The sequence below is a fragment of the Phalacrocorax carbo genome, unplaced genomic scaffold (assembly GCF_963921805.1).
Source record: "Phalacrocorax carbo unplaced genomic scaffold, bPhaCar2.1 SCAFFOLD_127, whole genome shotgun sequence".
In the NCBI taxonomy this organism is placed as follows: Eukaryota; Metazoa; Chordata; class Aves; order Suliformes; family Phalacrocoracidae; genus Phalacrocorax; species Phalacrocorax carbo.
The window spans coordinates 139,153-164,174 of NW_026990447.1; the positions used below are offsets into that span (position 1 = coordinate 139,153).

The 25,022-nt window shown below is 55.4% G+C and overlaps 2 long non-coding RNA genes across 2 annotated transcripts; one reads left to right on the forward strand and one right to left on the reverse strand.

The window, feature by feature from the left end:
• Positions 1 to 2,856: 2,856 nt before the first annotated feature.
• Positions 2,857 to 3,558, forward strand: LOC135311220 (uncharacterized). The gene is made up of 2 exons (XR_010371012.1): positions 2,857 to 3,197; positions 3,337 to 3,558. It is a non-coding gene; the product is annotated as an uncharacterized LOC135311220 (long non-coding RNA).
• A 9,382-nt stretch (positions 3,559 to 12,940) lies between these two features.
• LOC135311222 (uncharacterized) lies at positions 12,941 to 23,361 on the reverse strand. The gene is made up of 3 exons (XR_010371014.1): positions 23,257 to 23,361; positions 13,292 to 13,483; positions 12,941 to 13,033 (listed from the first exon to the last, which is right to left on the reverse strand). It is a non-coding gene; the product is annotated as an uncharacterized LOC135311222 (long non-coding RNA).
• Between the last annotated feature and the right edge of the window lie 1,661 nt (positions 23,362 to 25,022).

Below are 25,022 nucleotides of genomic sequence, written 5' to 3' on the forward strand. Positions count from 1 at the left end.
ATTTGTTACGCAGGCACAACCAGGCACTAAACAAAGGCTTTCCAACATTGGAGATCTAGAACAGGTAGACATTAGCACAGAAGCGCAAGGGGCTCCGTCACCCTGCGCAAATCTCCCCGTGCCTACACACGCACACGTTCAGAAGTTTTTTTATCAGAAAACGCCTGACTGAGCCATTTGCCACAGTCACGAGACTCACGACATGACACACGAGGTGGGCCCAGAGTTTTAAGGCAAAAATACCTCCCCCGCCCCCCACCCGAGATCTTTCAGGCTCCAGACCTGCCATCTCCCCGCACCAAACCTCCCCGGCCAAAGGGTTTCAGGTGGCCCAAAACACAGTACACAGAAAATAAACGGGGAAAGCCCTACATTGTGCAAAAGAGAACGATGCCCGACCAGGGCTTCTCTGCGGGGCCCGAGCTCGGCACGGAGCCCCCCCCCGGCACGAGCCCGGCCCCGGGGCCGGCACGGAGGAGCCAGCCCCCCCCCGGCACGAGCCCGGCCCCGGGGCCGGCACGGAGGAGCCAGCCCCCCCCGGCACGAGCCCGGCCCCGGGGCCGGCACGGAGGAGCCAGCCCCCCCCCGGCACGAGCCCGGCCCCGGGGCCGGCACGGAGGAGCCAGCCCCCCCCCGGCACGAGCCCGGCCCCGGGGCCGGCGCGACGGAGCTCCCCCCGCCCGGCACCGAGCCCGGCCCGGGCCGGCGACGGAGCCCCCCCCCGCCCGGCCCAGGGTCGGGCCCGCACGGAGCCCCCCCCACCCCCGGCCCACACGGAGCCCCCACCGCTGCCCGAACTCACCCACCAGCGCTCTCCGGCCCCCGGCTACGGCCGCGCTGCTCTCTCAGGCGGCTGCCGCAGACGAGGATCGGGAGCCGCCAGGCCTCCACGAGTCCCGAGGGGATGCCGGCCACCGCAGGGGATGGCTGCCTGCGGCCGCACTGCCGCGGCGCTCCCCGCCCAGCTCCGAGCAGTCTCCGCCGGCCACGGGCTTCCCACGCCGGGCCGCAGAGGGGCCCCGGCACCGCAAAGAGACCCCTCGCGACCCGGCCGCCCCACGCACCTCTCCCACCTCCGCTCCGCCGCGCCGCGCCACCGGAAGCCCGGGCCCCGCGGGGCGGCCCTTAGAGGGCGGCCGGAAGGACCGGCCCCCACCGGCCCCGCCCCCGCGCCGGACCGCCCCCGCGCCCAGCCGGTGAGCGCCAGCGCCCCCTGCTGGCCGGGCCGCGCTCAGCTCGCGAGGGCGCCGAGGGCCGGGCGGGGCGGGACGCGCCGGCTCGGGGCCGGCTCCTTTCGGGGCGAGCGGGCGAGCGAGAGACCCCTGCGGGCCCCGGTCACGGCCGGGCAGAGCCGCGCGCCCTCCGGGAGCGGCTGAACGGGGCTGCCGCTCGTGACACGTACCGAGCCGTCCGCGACGGGAGCGAGCAGAGGAGGAAGGGGCCGGCGGCCGCGGGGCCCTGCCCGCAGGCACGGGGGGGGGGGGTGCGGGCTGGGGCCCGTGGGGCCGCCCTGCTGGGCCGCTGCCCTGCGCCGCACCGCGCTGGGGGCTGGGGCCCGACCGGCGCCGGGGGACCGGGGGCAGCCACGAGCAGGGGGCCTGAGCTTAGCCACGGCCTGCAAAACACCCCGAAGCGTGAGACGCTGCGAGGCCAAGGTGGTCCTTGGCAATGGGGGCGCCTGGGCTCGGCCTCCGCCGTACCCGTCCTGGGTCTGCGTGGCGTTCCAGGGGAACGGTGTTCTCCTTGTGCGGAAGGTGGGCTGGCCGTTCGGCCGTGCCCCGGCCGTTACCGATACTGCCAGAGGCGCTCGCACGCTCTGGCCCGTTACTGCTGCGGTACCGCGCCGTAGCCGAAAGAAGAGGTGTTGTGTTTTCTCACAAAAAAGCCTCCTACGGTCAGTGGAAGAAATAACCTCCTTCCGTGGCACTGACTCTTTTCGTCCAGTCCATAGCCGGCTTTCGGCTTTTGTCTTTACAGCATTCAGTTTGCTTTCTGCCAAGCTTTCTACCTGCTGTGAAACATTTGGATGTTTTTTTCCTGTTGCTTTTTTTCCCCCCTACTTGCTCCACAACTCCCACACCAACCACCCAGCGCGGCTCGCCTTTCAGCCCCCAGACCCAGGAGCCTTGCCCTGGGACGGCCCGTACATGTCAGCAGAGTTGTTCCAGCTCTCACCCTGTCCCTACCCAGCTGAGGACGTCTGTGTCCGTGGCAGACACCCAGACACTGCCCCTGCAGCATGGCAGTCCCCTGCCCCATCAGTGAAAACTGCGGCAATATCGGCCAAGTTTAAAAGCGTCGGCAGGAGGTGCAGGATACGTAAATAAAGCGGCGGTTGGCTGCCGGGTATGGGTGCGATATAAATACATTTTGTTTACAGGCCTTCGTGCCTATTCAGCGTTGAACGGCACCGCAGCCCACCCACCCCGGGGCTCACGGGGCTCGGAGAAGGGTCTCTCCAAGGGCACAACCTAAGGCAGCGCAGGAAGCCCAGCTGCCACGCTCCCAGTCGCTACGGGACGCTTGCTTACAGCTACACCGACGAGGGTGCGGATGAGGCTGGAACTAGCAGAAATGCTGACTCTTCTGGCCTTTTATTTGCGGAAGGCACAGCGCGCGAGCCTCGGCGGCTCACAGGAGAAGCGTGCGGCGCTGCCGGACTCTCATTCTCAGCTCACGTACTACTGCCAAAGCTCCTGCCCTGTGCTGTGCCAGATGCCGGCTGGCGTGAGCACCTGGGCTCCTGAGGGACCCCCTTGTCCTGAGAGCCAGAGGTACTCGCTTCCCTTTGCATGAGGCCTGTAGGAGATAGACCCTGCAATTTAAAAAATCTGTATCAAACGTGGCAGACTCAAAGGGGGGCATTTTAAAAAAGGCAGGTTTGTTTTCTTTTTTAACTTTACGATCTACAGCCTAGCAAAGAGCTCCCTTTCAGTGTCAGTCGCTTGGCCTTCTCCCCTACTGACGAGGTCCCAGCCTCCCGGTGAGATCTCGCTGGAGATATTCTCAGTTTCCCTCAGGTACGGGGCTGCCCTGGCCCGAGGCCAGCGAAGAAGCTGACTTTGCCCGTGCCCGAATCAGCAACACGTCCAGCAGGCGACTTGCAGAGCCCAGGGAACCCTCGTAAAGAGGTCTGGGGGTGGGCCGCGCCACATCTGCGGCATCGGCCGTGGGAAAGGACCGGCGCAGTAAAGCAGGTGGGTGAAACCGCGGTCCGCGCCAGTACGTGCTGCTGCCTGGGGCATGGCTTTGCTGCGGGTCAAGTCAGATGCTCTCTGTAAGAGTCAGTCAGGACAAAGGCCGCAGCAGATGTCTTTTCTGCTCATTTTAACAAAGGCTGGACGGAGCCCATAGAGGAAGGCACTACGCGTCTTGCTGGGTCTGTTTGCCTGCCTTCTCGTAAGCCGTCGCGGAAACTTGCACGAGCAAAGCCTGTGCAAGCTGATGACAGCCACACACGGTTGAAGAGGGAGCAGACGGTGAGAGCAGAGGTGCGCGCTCAGGCTGTGCGCTGGAAGCTAATGCTAATGCTGCAAAATAAAGAGTGGATTTTCTTTTTTGGGTTTAGGTGAGCGCTAAACATGACATGTGCGTGTGTGCGTGTGTCTCTCGCAGGTTTTTGTCATACACCCCACCCCCCCCGCCCCAAAAAAACCACCCGCACATGCCACGCGTTAAACAGTGGTTTTCCATTGTACTTAGACGTGCTTACATAGGTGTGTTGGTTTTTTTCTTTTTTAATGCAGAAACAGCAATACGATAGATTTAATACAGCTAGCAATTAGATGGGTGTAGCTTTAGAGCGTCGGCTGTTTACAAAGCAACTGCACACCTTCTTTAACTCACAGTTTAAACAGGTAAACTTGCAGTGCATCACACGTGCTTTGTACAGTCACGGTCCACACGGCAGGCCAGGTGCTTCCCCCTGCCTTGTCCTTGTTCCCCCGACTCCGACGGGACCGCCGAGGCCACCCTGGGGACAGCGCCGCTTTCTAGCAGCTGGGTTGCTTGCCTGGACGCCCCACAGACAAACAGTCATTTCCCCACTGAACCTCTTCTCAAATATTTTCCTAGCCCTGCAGGCCCCAGGTCCTTTGGTTCATATTTCCTTTTTTCCGGGCTTGATGCACAGGACCGACGATTTCCAGAAATAGAAACAGAGGCTGATTCAGTCCAGGCTAAACATTCTCTGACCTAAACCAAACTGCCTTCGAAGAGATAGCTGTACTGTAGGCACCACCTCGGGAACAGAAGTTGCCCTGTCATTAAAAAAAAAAAAAAAAAAAAAGCAGGAAAACAAGGCATTTCAGGCTGAGGAGGCTGAACGGTGTGCTGGGGGCGGTGGGGGGCTGGAAAGAAACAGTTCAGACGATTAGAGCGAGCTTGGCGTTGCAAAGCGTGCCATTATTTTTAATTCGGCAGTCAGAAGAAAATAGATTCTGACACTGATTTCCTGCGTGCTGCGGGAGTTCTCTCCTCAGCATTCCTGTGCACCATTTTACTTTTGTGTCCCGTCCGCTTCGCTTTTGCGCTGTAGCTCTCCGGTTCTAGCTACGCTTCCCACCACCCCCATTACTCTTTGACAAGCCCAGCTCTCACTGTGCTTCCCTTCCCTTCCCTTCCCGTATGCGCGTGCAGGGAAAAGCCCGCGCGTCTGCCACTACAGGACACGCTCTGGGGGGCAGGAGAGATGACGACGCTCCCTGACAGAGGACACAGCTGAGGGGCGGTCCGCCGGGGCCGGGGAGATGGCAGCACCTTCCCTCAGCTGCCCCATCCGAGCACAGGTGCAGGTGCGCACTGAGGAGAGACAAGCAGGCAGGAGCGGCAGAGCGAGAGAGAAAATAAAATTCACGGGTGGGTGCTACTTGCGTCTCATTTTTAGCGCAAGACATTAATTCTCAGCACATTCTTGGAGCTGCCCCTTTGGGACTCACGGAGAAGAGGGAGGTTGGCCACGCGGTGCAGCCCAGCTCTGCTTCCCCTAAATGGTTTTACTGTTCAGGTGTTGTCCTAATCTGGCCGGTACCCCCGCAAAGAGTTTGGGATTTCTGCTGCCTCTCCGGGCCAGCCACAGACCCCGACTTCATCGCAGCGAATGACCCTGCGCTCGTCAGAGCGGTTGCCGAGTCACATCCCGCTGCCTTCCCTGCAGAACTGGAGACCCTTTTTCAGCCCTTGCCCCCTCTTCTCTCAGCTCGTCGCCCATCCCTTTATCAGTGCCGGCACCGATCCTGCCTCCAGCTCGCCCTGTCCCCACCTGCGAGCGCCCAACAGGAGCTAAATGTCTCCTCAAGGATGGACGGAAGAGACGCGCAGGTAACCCAGCACAGACCCCCTGCAAACATCTTCTTTCCATTTGCTTTCCTCTCCTGACACGAAGGGATGACTTAGGAAAAGCGTACTGCTCGCATTTCACATGCACCGCTTCTACTTTCACTCTCGCTCTCCTTGGCAGTAATTAATAGCGGTGGCTGGGGGGGCTGGGGCATTCCCCCAAAGCGGCTGCGGTGACATCCGGGCGGTTTTGGCACTCCATTAGCTCTGTAGTTTTTAAATCTAAATCTTCTGGAATTGTTAGTTCTGGTCAGGAATCACCCGTACCTGCAAATTTTCTTAATAGCTACGCTTGACCCCAGCCACTGTTTAACAGCTCACCTTTATTTCTCTTCATTTAAGAACCCAAAGCTTCGTTTACTGCTTGGGTTGGAAGCAGGAGCTGTCGCTGCCTCTGAACTTTCTAACAGCCCTGTTACAATTTCAGTACTACCCGCTCCCAATTTAGCTTTCCGGGTCGATTTTAATTCTAGATTCTAAAATTTCCTTATTTTGTTTCTGATCAGGAGTCATTAATGCCTGCAGTTGATTTAATAACGGCTGCATTTAGATTGAGCTATTAATGACTCGCAACTCTATTTATGGCATAAAAAAGGGCTGCCTTTATATTTTTTTTAATTACAGATTAGGAATAATGACTGCCTGGTTTGTTCAGTAATAGCTGCGATTAAATTGAGTCACGACTCCTCCCTAAACAATATGTGTTTATTTGCACTCTAACAATTTAACCTCCCCTTCACCGGTCAGGGGCACCGACAAGTGCCCGCGCGTACCTCCGCGCCCCCTGCGCCGGCTCCCCAGGGAGCAGCCTCGTACCCTGACCAGAGTCTGCAGCGGCCCGTTGTCGGCCCAGCTCCTCGCCCTCGAGCGGCGGATCCGCTGCTGCCCAGAGGGGACGGAAATGGCGCGGGGTAAATGATAATGTGAAATGATAAACGAATAAAATGATCTCACAAGGGGGAAGAAAACCAGCAAAGCAAAAACCAAACCCCAAACAGAACACCATACCACTAAACCGCCTCACCGCCCCCTCAGCGCCCAAAACAGCATCCCGGGAGGAAAAAAGCAAAGCAGGCCACAAGGGACCTTTCTAGTACAGCTGCTGCCAAAGAGCGCCAAGCTCTGGAAGCCTTACCTCAGGCAACGCCTCCGCTTCTCTAAACGCCAGAGCACGCCTGCCCGGGGGGCTGAGACAGCCCCAGAGCTGCGACCGCCCGAGGGAACACGGGAGCCCCGGCGCCAGAGGAGCCCGGGGGCAGCGAGAGCTGCCCGAGCCCCGGCTGGGGCTCTTCGACCCCCGGGCCCCGCCCCCGCCCTTCCCACAGCGCCCCGCGAAAGGGGCGGGCCGAGCCCCCCGAGGGGGGAAGGCCCCGGGAGCCGTACGGGAGCCGCCTGGAGCTCCCGGCGCGGGAGGGGGGGGGGGGAGAGAAAACACCCAAACCGAGCCCCCCCCCGAGCGGAGCAAACACAGGCTCGGGCCGTTGCCGGGGGGCGGGGCCTGTCGCTACGGGGAGAGAGCCGGCACCGCCCCCCGGTCCGTTGCCAGGGGGCGGGGCCTGTCGCTACGGGGAGAGAGCCGGCACCGCCCCCCGGGCCGTTGCCAGGGGGCTGGGCCTGTCGCTGAGGGGAGAGAGCCGGCACCGCCCCCCGGGCCGTTGCCAGGGGGCGGGGCCTGTCGCTAAGGGGAGAGAGCCGGCACCGCCCCCCGGGCCGTTGCTAGGGGGTGGGGCCTGTTGCTACCTGGGGGTGCTGGGGAGCACAGGAGCACGGCCCCGCCCCACCAGGCCCTCGCCAGGGGGCGGGGCCTGTCGCAAAGGTGGGTGGGGCCAGGTGGGTCAGCCATCAGACCGCCTGCCCGCCCATCGCCGGGGGCGGGGCCCGTTGCTAAGAGCGTGGCGAGGAGTATCAGCACCACCCTCACCGGGCTATCGCAAGGGGTCAACACCTGTCGCTAAGGGCTGTGGTACACGGCTCCAGCCCCCACGGTGCCGTCACCAGGTGGGGGGGGGGGGGGGGGTGTCACTAAGTGGCGTGGAGAAGTGAGCGCGGCGAAATGTCGCTCCAGCCCGTGCGCGGCTGCTGGCTGCAGTACCGCGGTTTGGTCGCACGGTGGCGGCAGAGAGCAGGAAAGGGCGCCACTGCGCATGCGCGGCTGCCCGCCTGCAGTACCGCGGTTTGGCCGCACGGTGGCGGCAGAGAGCAGGAAAGGGCGCCACTGCGCATGCGCGGCTGCCCGCCTGCAGTACCGCGGTTTGGCCGCACGGTGGCGGCAGAGCAGGAAAGGGCGCCACTGCGCATGCGCGGCTGCCCGCCTGCAGTACCGCAGTTTGGCCGCACGGTGGCGGCAGAGAGCTAAGGGGCGCCACTGCGCATGCGCGGCTGCCGGATTGCAGTACCGCGGTTTGGTCGCACGGTGGCGGCAGAGAGCACGAAAGGGCGCCACTGCGCATGCGCGGCTGCCCGCCTGCAGTACCGCGCCTTGGTCGCACGGTGGCAGCAGAGAGCAGCAAAGGCGCCACTGCGCATGCGCACTGTCCTCCCGCCTGCCCCACTCGCCCCCACCCCACGCCCTAGGGAGGAGAAGCAGCACAAACCCCCTGGGGAAAAAGGTCCCCTTTCCCACCCCCACACCCCCCCCGGAGTAAGCCCCATCAGTTGCTGTAGGCCTGCGGCATCAGGGCTGGGACAGGGAGAGCAGCAAGTCAACAGGTCCTGGAGGGTTAAAGAAGAAAATCCATCAGGGGAACACAGCTGCCCTTCTGCAGGCAGGCTGCCCGGGGTGAGGGGGGCAGCCGTGCGTCGGGGCACAGGGCAGCCAGGCAGACCAGATGCCAGCGGCTGCCCTGCAAAGGAGTTGTGCGCTGCTGAGCCTTGGGCTTCGTTGGCTTGGCAGCGCCTCGCCTCGCCACTGCTCATCCTGCGTAAGCACGAGGCTTCAGCGAGCACAGAACAGGAGGCCAGGGGAAGCAGGGGGGGAGGAATGTCACCGGGGAAAAAAAGTCATGCAGGGGGGCCATCTCAGGGGACAGCGTCTGGGAGGGCACAGACACACGCAGAGGGAGGGCGGGGGAGGAGGCGGACACTGCCGGACAGGGGCATGTCTGGGCAGACACGCCATGGGGAACATGCATGGGGATGACTGACACCAGGGGGTCCCCCCAGGATAATCCACAATGGGCAACTCACCTGGGCTCACCTGCAGCAGATGATCCGCTCCAGATAACCGACCCACTCCGGAGAATCCATTCCGGATAAGCCCCAGCAATGCCCCTCAAACTGCTGCTGTTTCACCCCAAATTTTCCCCAATTTGGGGTTTTTGGGGCGGTCGTTTGGTGGTGCTGATTTCTGTTTGGATGGCTTGGCTTTTTTTGTTGTTGGGGTTTTTGGGGGTTTTACCTTATGGAAAAGCAAAAAAAGCCAAAGGAACAAAGTTGGGATTGCTTTTCCAAACGGTTCACTTCTGGGTCTCTTTGGCCCTTTCCACAACAAAGAAATCGGTGATTTTTGCTCCTGGTTTTGTGCATGAGAATGGTTAGTGGGGTTCCACCCCACCCCACCCCCCCACCGCTTTCCTCCCCCCCCCCCCCCCCCCCCCCCTCTTTCCAGCTGCACAAACCCAGCAGGAGTGGGCTTTCCCAGGAGCCCCCAATTGTTTTCTTTCCCCCAAACCTGTTTGGGTGTTTTGCCTGTTTGGGGTTTTTCACCCCCCATTGCAGACCCAGACTTGGGGGCTTTGGGGTGTTTGTCTGCCCTGGCAGCAGCTCCCAGGCGGCCTGCGCAGCCCCAGAGGGGGAAGTCCCCATCTGGGGGAATCGGCCCCAAATCGGGATGGGAGAGGGAGAACGGGAAAGGGGCAGCATTTGAAAGCGCTTTTGTGTCTTCAGTTGATTGGGGGGTGGGGGTGGGGTGTGTGTCCAATTTTTAAATCCTCTCTATAAACATCTCTATCAACATGGTTTCTTTGCATTTTAAAACCTTATATAGCATAGACATTTGCACTTGTGTGTCTGCTTACACATCCTTACAGAGTACATCTATAGTTTATATATACTATCTATTTTACATTTACATACAACACCTGTTTAGACTTAGCTATTAAATTTACACTTACACCTACTTAGGCTATTTACACTTACACAGAATATCTATTTACACATACCTGTTCAGACTTCCATATTAACACGTATATAAACCACCTATTTAGGCTAGCTATCTGCTTACTTACCCTTTGACACTTCAATCTTTTTCGACTTCTCTATTTAGACATCTACTTACAGTTATACCTAGGCTTATTTCACTCTATATAACCTCTATTTAGATTACACATCTGCTTAGACTATGTAACACACACTAAGCGTAGATGCTCGCTCTAGCCAGACTTTCTTCTGCTTTGAATTCCTTCATCTGTCCTTTTTCTTCATTTTAAACTCCTTTATTGTTTAATTTAGATATTTAGACAGTCGAGTTACTTTTGTGTTTTAAAACCCTGTATCTCGATGTAGAATTTTTGTATCCTGAAATACGTTATATAATATAGGAGAGAGAAGTTCTTATTTTATATATATTGACATGTAATATTAATTGATAGATGTATAAAGGGATTTTAAAATAAGAGGGTTTTGTAATAGCCCCCTGAATTTTCAGGCATTTGGGGGCTGCAACCCCCCTTTTTGGGGGGGAACCCCTACATGACGCCCCCACTCACCTGTTCCTCTGACGCATTATCAGCTCCCCCAGTGACACCGGGGCGCCCCGCATGACATCATCACACCACCACCACCACCCCCCCCCCCCCCCAATTTTATTCACCCCCAAGAAGGGCACTAAACAAGGGAATCTACTCCAACCTGCAGCTCATTACTTTAATAGTGCCATTTACAAAGGTACACACACACACACCCCCACACCCCCCAGAAAAGGGGGAGCTCTGCTAAAATCTAAAAGGTGGGGCAGCCCCCCAAACAGCTGCAGCCCCCCCAGCCCCTGTCCACAGGCTAGCCGCCGCCCCACGGCGGAGCGGGAGCGTGCCAGAGGACAGTGTCACATCTCTCTCGGGCTCTGCTCGGCCACGCTCCCGCGCTGGGATGGGCTCCCCGGGGCGACAAACAGCCCCGGTCCCTGGGGGCCCCGACTCTCCCCACCAGGCAGCCCTCGCGGCCGCACCTGCGGGGCACCCGCTGGAGACAGAGCCGGGAGCCCCCAGGCAGAGGGATGGCCCCTTACCTTCACCACGCTTAACGACCGGCAGGCAAACCCGGGCCGGGGGGCATCTCTTGAGCATCACGAGACACTGAGAAGACATCTGAAAAACAGAAATCCCAAACTATATTTCAGCACGTGAATAAAATAGCACAGAAGAAAATGGAGGAACTCAGTCAGCACAAGGGATAGGAAGGAAATTGAGCCGCAGCAAGATTCTGGGCAAACGGGTCACGTCAAAACACAACACCTCCTTTAAAAGCTAGAGGGACTGGAACACTTGAAAACGGTATTAAGACTAACCGATACCATTTTGAACAGATTCTTCGCGTAACACTGAACGCTCTGGCTGGTGCTGGAAAACGTCTCATCCCTTCCTTACGGCACCGCTGCGGGGAGATAACCCCGTGAGGCTGCGGGGCAAAGTTGTACCGGAACCGGAACCTCCGCTTACAGATCCGCCGCAGCAGCTACAGCCCTCGCCCTGCCGCCGCACGTCTTGCTGCCTGGCTCCATGAAGCCTGAAGCGAAGCGTCAAACTTGAAAGAGTAACGTAAAAAATTAAGAATAAATCTCAGTAATGCACTTTGTGCTGAGAAGGCGGGCGCGTGTTTACGCACATCCAATATGAGCGTCTAGGCTCTGAAAGCTTTCCATTTTCCTTCTGCGTTCATTTAACTCGCACAGCCGTTCACACCCGCCATAAGATTATCTATCTCCAAAATACACAGCAGCAACGTGACTGGGGGGTTTTGGCGTGTTATGGAGTCGGGAGGGACGTCCCGCCCAGCTGCCCCGCCCAAGAGATGCTGCTGAACTGCCAGGGAAACGCGCATCGAAAGCGAGACTGAAATAAAATACTTAAGAGCGCTCCCTCAAAATACTGGTGGGAAAAAACCGCCCCCCACCCCAACATTCAGTTCGCCCCTCGTTAAAGGGGAGAAATAAAACATAGCAGCAAGGAGCTGGACAGAGAGAGATGAGGACAAACAAACAGCACGGGTCTACGTGACAGAGAACGTGGAATTAGAACACAGAGAGGGGGAGCTGGACAGAGAGAGAGGCCGAGAGAAAAATCTAGACGGGCTACGGCGGGCAGAGGCAGGAATTAAAACCTAGGGACAGGGAGCTGGACAGAGAGAGACGGAGATCACAGGGAACAGCGGCGGGTGCAGGAAGAACAGGAATTCGAGAATAGGGAAAGGGAGCTGGACAGAGAAGAACTCAGAAAGGCAAGAACAGTAGCAGGGTACAGAGCAGAGCAGACGAACTAAAAAGCGCGGCGGGAGCGTTGAGGCAGACAGAGAGAGATTAAGAAAAAAGTCACGGGCTACGTGGCAAAGCAGGAGGAACTCAGAAACGGGGATGGCAACCAAGGGAGAGTGAGCTGGTGAAGGATAACGGGTATTCAAAGTGAGGGACGGGGAGCTGGAAAAGCGAGGCAGAGAAAACAGAATCACAGAGAGAATCACACAAAGCCAAAAAAGAAGAAACTGAACAACAGGAACAGGTGTAACCAAAGCGATGAAGTCAACCAACCAGAGACGGTGTTCCATTACGGGAACACGGAGCGTACGAATCAGCGCATCTGTCGATCTGCATTTTAGTCCCTAGGCGATCGTAATGTCAGCAGAACAACAGACAACGTGCTTCTGTCAGAAAAGGATGACAAAACGCGGTTTCGTGTAGCGGACTGAGAAAACTAGCCAAGACTGCCAAGATTAAGAGCCAAGAAGGTAAAAGGCAATTCTGGCAGGGGGAGATCGCGACCACCGACTCACGGACCACCACCGAGCCTGCGCAGTGATTTACATACGGAACGAGCCAGTTTGTACCGATCAGTAGACAGGACGATAATTAATATGTATGAATACGTAAAATTTTGATCTACAAATTCTACGGGAAAGGTGTGTGAGGTACGCACGCCAGGAGGAGCGATCCCCCGTGCATCTGGCGCCGTGAATAAAGAACGCCTGCTCTTTAATACTAAATCGGCGTTGAGGAGTTGTTTCCGATTTACTACCTAGCTTTTTCGGTAACACACGGAGTCAGACCAAGAGGGCCAGAGAAAGACAAAATACCGACAGGCTACAGAACAGAGCAGGAGGAATAAAAAAAATAAAAACGGAGCCAGAGCCAGGCAGAGAGAGGCGGAGAAAGAAACAAGTAGCCACAGGCTACAGGACAGAGAGAGGGAGGCCTGAAAAGACGGGGAGGCAGGGAGCCACTCAGAGCGAGATGGAGAAAGAAGGGGCGGGGGGGGCGCCAAAAAAAAAAAAAAAAAAAATTTGCAGCAGGTAAGGAAAGAGAGGGGCCAGGGGGGAGAGACAGGGAGGGCCCAGGACGCACAAGAGAGGCAACGGGGCCCAGTGGCCCAGGACTCACCGCGACTCTCGCTTCTCAGCACTGCTGGCACAATTTAGCCGTTCAGATGCTTCTTTCCCCTCCTCTCCGCCCTGCCTCTTCTGCAGCTCCAGACTCTAGGCCGTCCTCCACCTAAAGAGGATACACGGGTGTCTTACCGCTCTTACGAGATGAGGCTTCCTAGGCACGTAGCCTAGCTCTCTCGTGCACTACACGCCCGTACCCAACTCCCGGTTACGCGTACAGACCCTGCGGTGCACGTTGGTGGCCTGGCCCGCTGCGGGCTACGAAGGGGGATCCTCCCTCCCTCACCTGCAGGGACAGGCTCTCTCTTGCCTGCGGCAGGAAGGCAGCTGGCAGCCAGAGCGCCTTCAGTTTCTTCTGCTTTACCTTTCGTTGGCGTCTCCAGCTTCAGCCGAGGCAGCTCCTGTCCACAGCCGGGAAGGGCTCTGTGTGTCCCTTTTCGCCCCCGCGCTGCGAGGATGGCAACACCGGGCAGAGAGAAGCCACGCAAGCCTGAGACGGCCGCAGTCAACGGCATCCCCGGGGGAAGGACAGACAACCACGTCCTCAGCACGGTCTCTGGGAGAGGGAAAGAAGAAACAGCGACCGTCATTACCGTCGATCGACCCTGGCCAAAGCCCCTCCTTGCGCAGGGGCTTCTGGACACACCGCCCCTTCCCCGCGCTACTGCTAAGGGCCCCTGCGCCGAGGGGGAATCCAGTGCGCTCGAGGGCCGGCTCGCTGCCTTCACGACAGGGCCTGGGGGCGGCCAAGGGCTACGCAGCACGCTTCAGGGGAGGTGCCGGGGCTGGGGGCAGGCGCACGGGGCAAGGGGGGGGCCAGGGGAGGCTGAGCGGGAGCTCCGGTGAGCCGGGGAGGCGGCGGCCATCATCTGCGCCCTGGGCAGGGGGAAAAGGTCCTCCTCCTTTCCCTCTTCCCTTCTGTCAGCTCCCGGGGAACTCACCGCTTCTCGGGGAGCGGCCGCACCTGGAAGCCCCCAGAAATCAACACGAATCCAACCCCAAAAATACACCTCGCGTTCCGTACGCGGCACGGCCGCCCGGCACCCGAGCGCCGGAACACCGCGCCTCCCGCCGCGCCCCGGCGAGCCACGTGACAGGGCCGGCAGCCACTGCGCCAGGACTACAGCTCCCGGCACGCTCTGCGCCACAACACGGCCGCCCGGCAGCCGCGCGCCGCAAGGACTACAGCTCCCGGCATGCTCTGCGCCACAACATGGCCGCCCGGCAGCCCCCCGCCACAAGGACTACAGCTCCCGCCATGCTCTGCGCCACAACACGGCCGCCCGGCAGCCCCCCGCCACAAGGACTACAGCTCCCGCCATGCTCTGCGCCACAACACGGCCGCCCGGCAGCCCCCCGCCACAAGGACTACAGCTCCCGCCATGCTCTGCGCCACAACACGGCCGCCCGGCAGCCCCCCGCCGCAAGGACTACAGCTCCCGGCATGCTCTGCGCCACAACATGGCCGCCCGCCCAGCCGCCACACGCACCACCACAGCTCCCGCCACGCCGCGAGCCCGCCCTCCCCGCTCTCTCACCCTGCGGGGCACCGTCCCTCCCGCCGATGCACCCGGAAGCCCCACCGAGCCCTCAGCACAGCCTCGCTCTCCCCACCGCCCGCTCCGACCCGCCGCTGCCCCGCCGCAGCCCTCCTCGGGGCTTGACCCGGCACGCAGCGGCCCCCCACCCAGCCCCCGCTCACCTCCTCCCTCGCTACACTCGCAGCCCGCTGACGCTCGGCCACAGCTCCGCTCCGCTCCGCCCTCGGCTCGCACTGGCCCCCCGGAGCAGGGCACCACCCCTTTTCCAGGGAGGAGCCGGCACCGCCAGCCCCACTGCCCGCACCTGGGGCTCCTCCAGCCAGACCCCGCCCACAGCTGAGGCGCAGCAGCAACGGGGGGCCCCCTCCCCTCACCCCCACAGTGCACCACCTCCTCCCCCGGGCTCCATCACAGACCCTTGCCCCACGCCAAGGGAGCGCAAACGCAGCCCTCAGGCCAAAGGAGAGGGCAGGTGTTGGTGCAGGCGCGCACGTAACAAGTCCCAGGAGCGATTCGTGGCTCAGGGTCCCCAACGCTCCCCCTGCCCCAAGGCCACCTCGGCCGCCGTTGCCGCAGCCGCACGGAGCTGGTGGTGGCTGGGATAGTGCTCATTTTCTCCACAGTAGCTAGGAAGGGATACGTTTTGGATTTATGCTCAAAACACCGTTAATAATGTAGAGATGTTTTGGTTCTTGCTGAGCACTGCTTCCACAGTCAGGGCCTCTTCTGGTTCTCTCAGTGCCCCACCAGCAAGTAGGCTGGGACAGCTGGGAAAGCTTTCCCAGCTAACTGACCAAAGGGATATTCCATACCATTTGACATCATGCTCAGCACACGCAGCTGGGGGAAGAAGGGGGAGTCCTTGGGGGGGGGGGGGGGGGGGGGGGGGGGGCTACGGCATTTCTCTCCCTAAGTAACCATGACACATGACAGAGCCCTGCTTTCCCAGAGGTGGCTCAACACCTGCCCGCCGAAAAGGAGGAGTGAATTAATTCCTTGCTTTGCTTCCACGCACAGCTTTTGCTTTACCTATTAAACAGTCTTGATCTCAGCCCATGATTTTTCTCACTTTTACCCTTCCAGCTCTCTCCCCCAGCCCACTGAGGGTGGAGCGAGCAAGCAGCTCCCTGGTGCAGAGTTGCCAGCTGGGGCTAAACCACGGCACGCGCTTGTCCGCGTTTGGCAGGAAAGGGACCGTCCGTCGCCTGGCTCCTGGAGCGACGGGCTGCTGGGCAGAGGGGGAGGCCGCCAAAGGTGAGGAGCAGGGCACAGGACAGTAGGAAGAGAGAAGAGAAGAGAAGAGCGGCAGCCGGCTGGACGGGGGCGGGGGGGCGTGTGTGCGTGTAGTGAGAAGGCACGAGGCAGGGAACAGGACGGCCAGAGAAGGACAGGGAGCCTGACGGAGGTGGAGATACAAGCAGCAGAGAGAGGGGAAGAGAGGCAGCAGAAAGAGGGGGGAAGAGCAGGACACAGACCAACAAAGAAGGAAGAGGAGCAGGCTGGAGATGCACAAAGAACCTGGGGCAGGCAGCACGACAGCGAGGGAGGAAAGAAGAATAGGGGCAGGAAGCTGGACCGAGCGCGATGGAGACAGACAAGACAAGCGACAAGAACAGGGCAGAAAGGGAAGAATGAAGCCACGGGGACAGGGAGCCGAGACAGCCAACAACGGAGGGAAGGGGCCGGGGAGGGAACACCACAAAACAAACCATGGGGCTACGTGGTACAGAGCACGAGAAGGCAGAGAATTAAGAATTAGGGACAGGGAGCCAGAGAAACAACAACAAAAAAAAAACACCCAAAACAAAGGGAGATGGGGAGCAAAAGGAATCGCAATGCGTACAGAAAGGAGAGAGAAACAATTCTAAAACAGGGTCATGGGGAAGCCAGAGACAGCAAGATGGAGAAAGGACAAAAGCTACAGGCTACAGGGCAGAGAGGGAAGAATTAATGAATAGACACAGAGAGCTGGGCAGAAAGAGATGGAGAAAGGCTGAAGATCACACGGCCAACAGGGAAGAGAGAAGAGAGGGAGGAATTTTCAAAACAGGGGCAAGAAGCCAGAGAGAGGGAGAGAGGCGCAACAATAAAATGGGGACAGGCCACAGGGCGGCGAGGAGGGAATCGATGAATAAGAACAGGAGACCAAAGAGAACACAATGTAGAATGGAAAAAAGGAACAGCGGCCTACAGGGAAGGAGGAATTAAAGATCAGGCACTGGGAGGCAGACAGAGACACATGAAGAAACAAGTAGGAAAAAAAAAAAAACAAAACACACAACGGCAATGGGCTACAAAGACAGACAGAGAGGGAAGAAATAAAACATAGCAGCAAGGAGCTGGACAGAGAGAGATGAGGACAAACAAATAGCACGGGTCTACGTGACAGAGAACGTGGAATTAGAACACAGAGAGGGGGAGCTGGACAGAGAGAGAGGCCGAGAGAAAAATCTAGACGGGCTACGGCGGGCAGAGGCAGGAATTAAAACCTAGGGACAGGGAGCTGGACAGAGGGAGACGGAGATCACAGGGAACAGCGGCGGGTGCAGGAAGAACAGGAATTCAAGAATAGGGAAAGGGAGCTGGACAGAGAAGAACTCAGGCAGGCAAGTAACAGTAGCAGGGTACAGAGCAGAGCAGACGAACTAAAAAGCGCGGCGGGAGCGTTGAGGCAGACAGAGAGAGATTAAGAAAAAAGTCACGGGCTACGTGGCAAAGCAGGAGGAACTCAGAAACGGGGATGGCAACCAAGGGAGAGTGAGCTGGTGAAGGATAACGGGTATTCAAAGTGAGGGACGGGGAGCTGGGAAAAGCGAGGCAGAGAAAAACAGAATCACAGAGAGAATCACACAAAGCCAAAAAAGAAGAAACTGAACAACAGGAACAGGTGTAACCAAAGCGATGAAATCAACCAACCAGAGACGGTGTTCCATTACGGGAACACGGAGCGTACGAATCAGCGCATCTGTCGATCTGCATTTTAGTCCCTAGGCGATCGTTAATGTCAGCAGAACAACAGACAACGTGCTTCTGTCAGAAAAGGATGACAAAACGCGGTTTCGTGTAGCGGACTGAGAAAACTAGCCAAGACTGCCAAGATTAAGAGCCAAGAAGGTAAAAGGCAATTCTGGCAGGGGGAGATCGCGACCACCGACTCACGGACCACCACCGAGCCTGCGCAGTGATTTACATACGGAACGAGCCAGTTTGTACCGATCAGTAGACAGGACGATAATGAATATGTATGAATACGTAAAATTTTGATCTACAAATTCTACGGGAAAGGTGTGTGAGGTACGCACGCCAGGAGGAGCGATCCCCCGTGCATCTGGCGCCGTGAATAAAGAACGCCTGCTCTTTAATACTAGATTGGTGTTGAATAGATATTTCCGATTTTACCGTGTTTTTTGGTAACAGTTTTGGCACCCCAGATGGGAACCTGCTTTTGAATCTCAACGGATCCGCAGGACCGTGGGACCTGCAGTCAGCCCCAAGGAATTCTTGGGGAGAGCTTCCGATCCCCAGGCCAGAGAATTCTGAGAAAGATCCCCTGGACTGAAGTAAACAAGGCATTCGTTTAAGAAGAAACTTAGGTAGAATAATATGTGGCGTTAGCTTCCCACATAGGACAGGATAGTGGGTTTGAGTCCCACAGGCCTGCCCGTAAGGCGCGGCGAAAGCCACGCAGGGTTGGGGCCAAGAGGTACCTCGGTTGGTAAGTCTCTGCTAGGCGAAAGCCTGTGGAGCGGGACCCGAGGGTAGGGGGGTCTTCAACAGGGGGTTGAAGTCTCCAGGGATATCTAGCAGGGGGCTACAGATCCCAGTGGCGGATTCCCAGTGAGACCTCTAACGGGGGTTGGAGTCCCTCTGACTACTATTTGTGATAGTGCACTATCCCAACTGCTAGTCGACTGGGAGATGGGAGCATTTCTGAGTAAGAAACCTATCCCACAGAGAACACCTTTGGGATGTACTTTGAAGCACTGGAAAGACATCGGGGGTGATGACCCACTAACTCGGAAACCATTAATTGAATATTGCAATCATTGGTGCCCAACGTATCAATTGGAAGGTGGGCACGAATGGCCAGAACAGGAGACATTGCAATATCATACCATCTTGCAATTAATGTTGTTTTGTAAAAAGGGAAGGCAAATGGGAAGAAGTGGCATATGTTGATTTGTTCTTTACACTGTGGAATCATCCAGCGTGGCAGAAACAGCGTGAGATATGTCCACAGGATTCTACAGCAATGTTTCTGAAAAGAGGAAAATGTGGTGAGAACTTGAAGTGTTGCTCTACTTGTGATACTGGATACTTCACTTGATGGAACTGACAAGAAAATAGTATTGAATACAGCCAGAAGGCAGGTGCAGGGAGCACATGCTAACAGGAATTTACAGAGAACAACGAATAAGAATTTTCCATCTACAAATCCCGAGTGGGACCCTAATCAGCCAGGACCCAGGGGAATGTTGACTAGATGTCAGAGACAGATTTTATTTGGAGTAAGACATGCAATGCCAAAAGCCATAAATTTTGACCCATTTATTAAGTGAGACAAGAATTAAAGGAGTCCCCCCCTTCAGCCTTTATGGAAAGGCTGAAGGTGACCACCAGAAAATATACTCATTTGAACCCAGAAAAAAACAGAAAAAGCAATTCAGTTGGTCTCTATATTCATAAGACAATCAGCCCCAGATTGGGGGGGGCGGGGGGGGGAGTAAAAAAACCTTCAGAAACTAGAAGAACCTGAATCCAGAGATCTGGGTAAAATGCTTGAAGTAGCTTGGCATGAAGGAGGCCAGAGGAATCAACCCTAGCTGAACACCTGGTTACACTGAAGCTAGGGAATGAAGAAATAGAATTTTTGGTAGATACGGGAGCCACTTCTTTGGTATTGAATACACGTAAAGAGAAAGTTGATCATAAACCAGTAGGTGTTGTTAGTGCGACAGGGCAAAGAAAAATTAGCCTTTCTTAGAGCCATTAAAGTTTAAATTGGAGAAGCAATGGGCAACTCACCGGTTTCTGTATATGCCTGAATGTCCACTGCCTCTGTTATGATGAGATCTATTAAGTAAATTAGATGCTCAAGTAACTTTTAAAGATGGAGAGATTAAATTACTAATACCAGAACAGAATCAAAAGCCACAGAGGCGAGAGCGTTTATGTTACAGGATTCCTCCAGGGAGGAACAGGTTCCCGAAGAAGTGGAAAACGTAGTAATTCCTTTGGTTTGAGCGAGCGGAGCTCCGGAGCGACCTAAGCGGGCAGAGCCGGTAAAAGTAACCTTAAAGCCTGGAGCCAAGCCGGTAAGGCAAAAACAATACCGTATTAAGCGAGAGGCTCGAAAAGGATTAGAGAAGTTAATTATAAATTTTTTTCAGAATATGAGCTCTTAGTAGAATGTGAATCAGAATATAGTACTCCTGTGCCGCCAGTAAAGAAATCTAGAGGCAAAGAGTATTAGCTGGTTCACGATTTAAGGGCTATATCTCAGGTGGTCCAAGATCTACATCCGGTAGTAGCTAATCCATACACTTTACTGACCTCTTTTAAAGGAGGAGCATAAATGGTTTACTGTACTAGATTTGAAGGATGCCTTCTTTTGCATACCTCCAGGCATAAAAAGTCAAAGCCTATTTGCTTTGGAATGGGAAAGCCCCACCACAGAATGAAAGACACAGCTAACATGGACCGTACTTCCACAAGGATTTAAAATTAGTCCTACGATATTTGGGACTCAGCTGGCAAGAAAAAAAATTAGAAATATAGAAATGTATAGAAAAAACAGAACCCAGGGAGAGGCATACTGTTACAGAATGCAGACGACATTCTGATAGTGGCAGAAAGTAAAGAATAATGTTTTGAAATTTTTAAATTTTCTGGGCCAAGGAAGATGCGGAGTTTCCAGAAACAAAACCCAAATAGGAGAAGAAGCAGCCATTTATTTAGGATTCGAAATATCTCAGAGACAAAGACAATTAGAAAGTGAAAAGAAAGAAACTATTTGTCAAATTCCCGAACCTTGCGGCCCGAAGGAACTGAGAGCTTTTCTGAAAATAGTGAAATAGCGTCAGCTCTGGATTCTGAACTACAGACTGTATGTAAAACCATTATACGAGGCACTGAAAGAATCAAAGGATAAATATTTAACCTGGACGCCCGGATGCCAAACGGCATTCAAAGAACTGAAAAGAGCCTCAGTGATGGCCCCTGCATTAGGCCTACCCGATTTCGCTAAACCTTTTGAGCTGTTTGTCCACGAAAGACAACATTTAGCCCTTGGAGTGCTGACACAGCGACTGGGAACCTGGAAGAGACCCGTGGGCTACTTCTCCAAACAACTCGACCACGTGAGTAAAAGATGGCCTGGATGTTTACGGGCAGTGGCAACAGCAGCGCTGCCGATCCAGGAAGCCCCAAAGTTAACAATGGGACAAAAGATGACAGTATGTGTCCCGCACATAGCGGTGACTGTTTTAGAACAAAAGGGGGGTCGTTGGCTATCCCTTAGCAGAATGTTGAAATATCAAGTTGTTCTGTTAGAACAAGACCATGTGGAATCGAAGACTACTGCTATACTGAATCCTGTATGTTTTTAACAACAGAAAACCTTACGGACAATTTCGAACACGATCGCTTGCTAACTATTGAACAAGTCTATTCCAGCAGACCAGGCCTGAGACACAAACCTCTGGGAAAATCCTGATCTGGAGTTGTTTACAGATGGAAGCAGCTCTGGGCGAGAAGAGAATGGCCGGATATGCTGTCGTTATCACCGCCGAGGGAATGGAGTCAGGGGCGCTGCCTGCGAACACCTCAGCACAGAAAGCAGTATTGGTAGCGTTGAAGCGAGCTCTGCGAATGGCAGAAGGACGAAGGATAAATATCTAGACTGATTCCAAACATGCATTTGGTGTGATCCACGATCATGGAGCTACTGGGAAGGAAAAAGGACTGCCATCAGCCCAAGAATCATTGATACAGCATAAAGAAGACATTCTCCAACTTCCGGAAGACGTGCAGAAACCAAAAGAAGTGGCGGTAAAGCGTTGCAAAGCTCATCGATTCGGCCAGACGGCTGTAAACATAAGCAAACGATTGACAGATAAAGCTGCAAAGAGGACTGCAGAGCAAGGTATCCTTGCACTAGTACCAGTAAAACAGACCGGAATTCCAAAGTTGAAACCGAGATTATTATAATAAATTGGATGAGCAATTAGCAGAACAATTGGAAGCATCACAAAACACAGAGAGATGGTAGGTAACACCAGAAAAACAAGTAATAATAATAACAACCCCACAAGTTATGACAGAACTTGCAAAAGAAAAGCATGAGCAAACACATTAGGGTGTAGATGCTACGGTTTTGAGTTTAAAAGCATCTGTAGCGTGTGTAGGCATGACAAGAATAATTAAACCCATGGTAGCTAAGTGTCCAATCTGTCCTAGAAATAATCCCCTGAACCAAAGGAAACCACCTTTAGGAGTAACAAAACAAAAAATTCTCCCGGAAATTATTAGCAAATTAAGTTCTCTGAGTTACCCAGACAAAATAGATATAGCAGTATTTGTTAGTGCTGATGGACAAATTTTCTAGTTGGCCAGAAGCTTTCTCGTGCTGCACCAACAAAGCTAGAGTAGTAGTTAAAATGTTGCTGAAAGAAATAATACCAAGATTTAGAGTGCCAACAGGAATGTCCTCTGGGAGAGGACCACATTTTTTTGCAGAGGTAGTTCAACAAATTAATAAAATTTTGGGTATAAAATGGAACCTGCATATGCCCTAGAGACCACAATCAAGTGAAAATTTTGAGAAGATGAACCAAACACTGAACTGACATAGTGGAATATTATTGATCTAGGATGGAAGTATTGAGAAAATGATTATTTCAAAACTTCCAAAGGGGGGAAATGTAACCAAAGCGATGAAATCAACCAACCAGAGACGGTGTTCCATTACGGGAACACGGAGCGTACGAATCAGCGCATCTGTCGATCTGCATTTTAGTCCCTAGGCGATCGTTAATGTCAGCAGAACAACAGACAACGTGCTTCTGTCAGAAAAGGATGACAAAACGCGGTTTCGTGTAGCGCACTGAGAAAACTAGCCAAGACTGCCAAGATTAAGAGCCAAGAAGGTAAAAGGCAATTCTGGCAGGGGGAGATCGCGACCACCGACTCACGGACCACCACCGAGCCTGCGCAGTGATTTACATACGGAACGAGCCAGTTTGTACCGATCAGTAGACAGGACGATAATTAATATGTATGAATACGTAAAATTTTGATCTACAAATTCTACGGGAAAGGTGTGTGAGGTACGCACGCCAGGAGGAGCGATCCCCCGTGCATCTGGCGCCGTGAATAAAGAACGCCTGCTCTTTAATACTAAATCGGCGTTGAGGAGTTGTTTCCGATTTTACCGCGTTTTTCGGTAACACACGGAGTCAGACCAAGAGGGCCAGAGAAAGACAAAATACCGACAGGCTACAGGACAGAGCAGGAGGAATAAAAAAATAAAAACGGAGCCAGAGCCAGGCAGAGAGAGGCGGAGAAAGAACAAGTAGCCACAGGCTACAGGACAGAGAGAGGGAGGACTGAAAAGACGGGGAGGCAGGGAGCCACTCAGAGCGAGATGGAGAAAGAGTGGGGGGGGGTGCAAAAAAAAAACTAAAAAAAATGTTGCAGCAGGTAAGGAAAGAGAGGGGGCCGGGGGAGAGACAGGGAGGGCCCAGGATGCACAAGAGAGGCAACGGGGCCCCAGTGGCCCAGGACTCACCGCGACTCTCGCTCTCAGCGCTGCTGGCACAATTTAGCCGTTCAGATGCTTCTTTCCCCTCCTCTCCGCCCTGCCTCTTCTGCAGCTCCAGACTCTAGGCCATCCTCCACCTGAAGAGAATACAAGGGTGTCTCACAGCTCTTACGAGATGAGGCTTCCTAGGCACGTAGCGTAGCCTAGCTCGCTCGTGCCGGAGCTGGGGGCAGGAGCACGGGGCAAGTGGGGCCAGGGGAGGCTGAGGGGGAGCTCTGGTGAGCTGGGGAGTCGGCTATCTTCTGCACCCTGGGCAGGGGGAAAAGGTCATCCTCCTCCTCCTCCTTTCCCTCTTCCCTTCTATCAGCTCCTGGGTAACTCCTGGGGCTGCCCTCACCCGCTCGCCTTTAGCATACCAGAAGCCTGCCTCGGCAGGTCGTTTGAAGCTTCCCATCCCACCAGCCCCAGTAGTGCAGGCACACAAGGAGACACCCCTGCACCCACCAAAGGGGCTCGCTCACCTCGCCGGCAGCCCTAGGCCTCACCCGACACAGGGAATCATGTCCGACACACCACCACGCTGCAGCAGGAGCGGAGGAGGCCTTTCCTTACCAGGAAGCAGCAACGAGCACGGCGGCATCACCTCGCAGGCACCGCAGCATCGCAGGGCTGTCACCTGCGGAGAGAGCAATGGGGATCACAGGGACGCCACCGCGCGTGCGCGGCTCCCGGGCTCAGTACCCAACTCTGGTCGCTGGGCAGCAGCATTATCTGAATTACTCTTCTCGATTAATACCATCCAGAAACCGTAACTTGGCTGCATCCACAGAGCTTCTATTCCTCTGCACCTTTCCCCCTCGCAGCCCCAGCAGCACCGTTCATTGCCTCTGCACCGAACAGCAAAGCGTCTCGAGCATTTCAGTCCTTTCCTCTCGACTGCTTAAAAAAATCTGGTGCTTGCTACTGTCCATGCCACTGCCCCCCCCGCCCATGCCTGAGGGAGGAGAAGCAGCACAGCAAACCTGGGGAACAAGGTTGGGTCCCCCACCCCCGCAGAATAAGCCCCAGGAACTGCTTGTAGGCATGTGGCATCAGGGTTGTGATAGGGTTTTGTTTTGGTTTTCTTTTTTTTCCCTGCCTTCTTTACATAATGTATTAATTGGGGTTGCTTTTCCAAACTACTGAGTTCTGTGGGGACTTTTTGTGCTTTTACCCTACAAAAAATGGTCATTTTCACTTTCGGTTTTGTGCATGAGAATGGTTGGTGGGTGCTTTTAGGTGGTTGTTCCTTCCCCACCACCACCCTTTTTTTCCCTTTCCAGCTGCACAAATCCAGCTGGAGTTGGCTTTCCCAGAAGCCCCAAGTTGTTTTCTTTCCACCAGAATTCTTTCTGTTTTTTTCACCCCCCATTGCAGACCCAGAGTCAGGGGGTTTGAGGTATTTTTGTGCCCAGGCAGCAGCTCCCAGGCTGCATAAGCAGCCCCACAGGGGGAAGTCCCCGTTTGAGGGAATCGGCCCCAAATTGGGATGGGAAAGTGAAGACAAGGGAAAAAAAAACCTGAATAACCTGAAAAAGAACACCTACTCCAGCCCACCAAGCACCGGTCACCTTGCCTGACTCACCTCCAGGGCCCAGATCACGCTCGGCTCATCGCTTAGCGCCCTCGGATCACAAAAAAAAAAGAGTAAAACCCATAATGGAGCCCTATAGCCATCAGTCACATCTTCCCTCCAGTACTACACAGACTCACCTTCTTCCAGCGCTCCCCTGGGCTCTCCTCCGTTGCCCTGC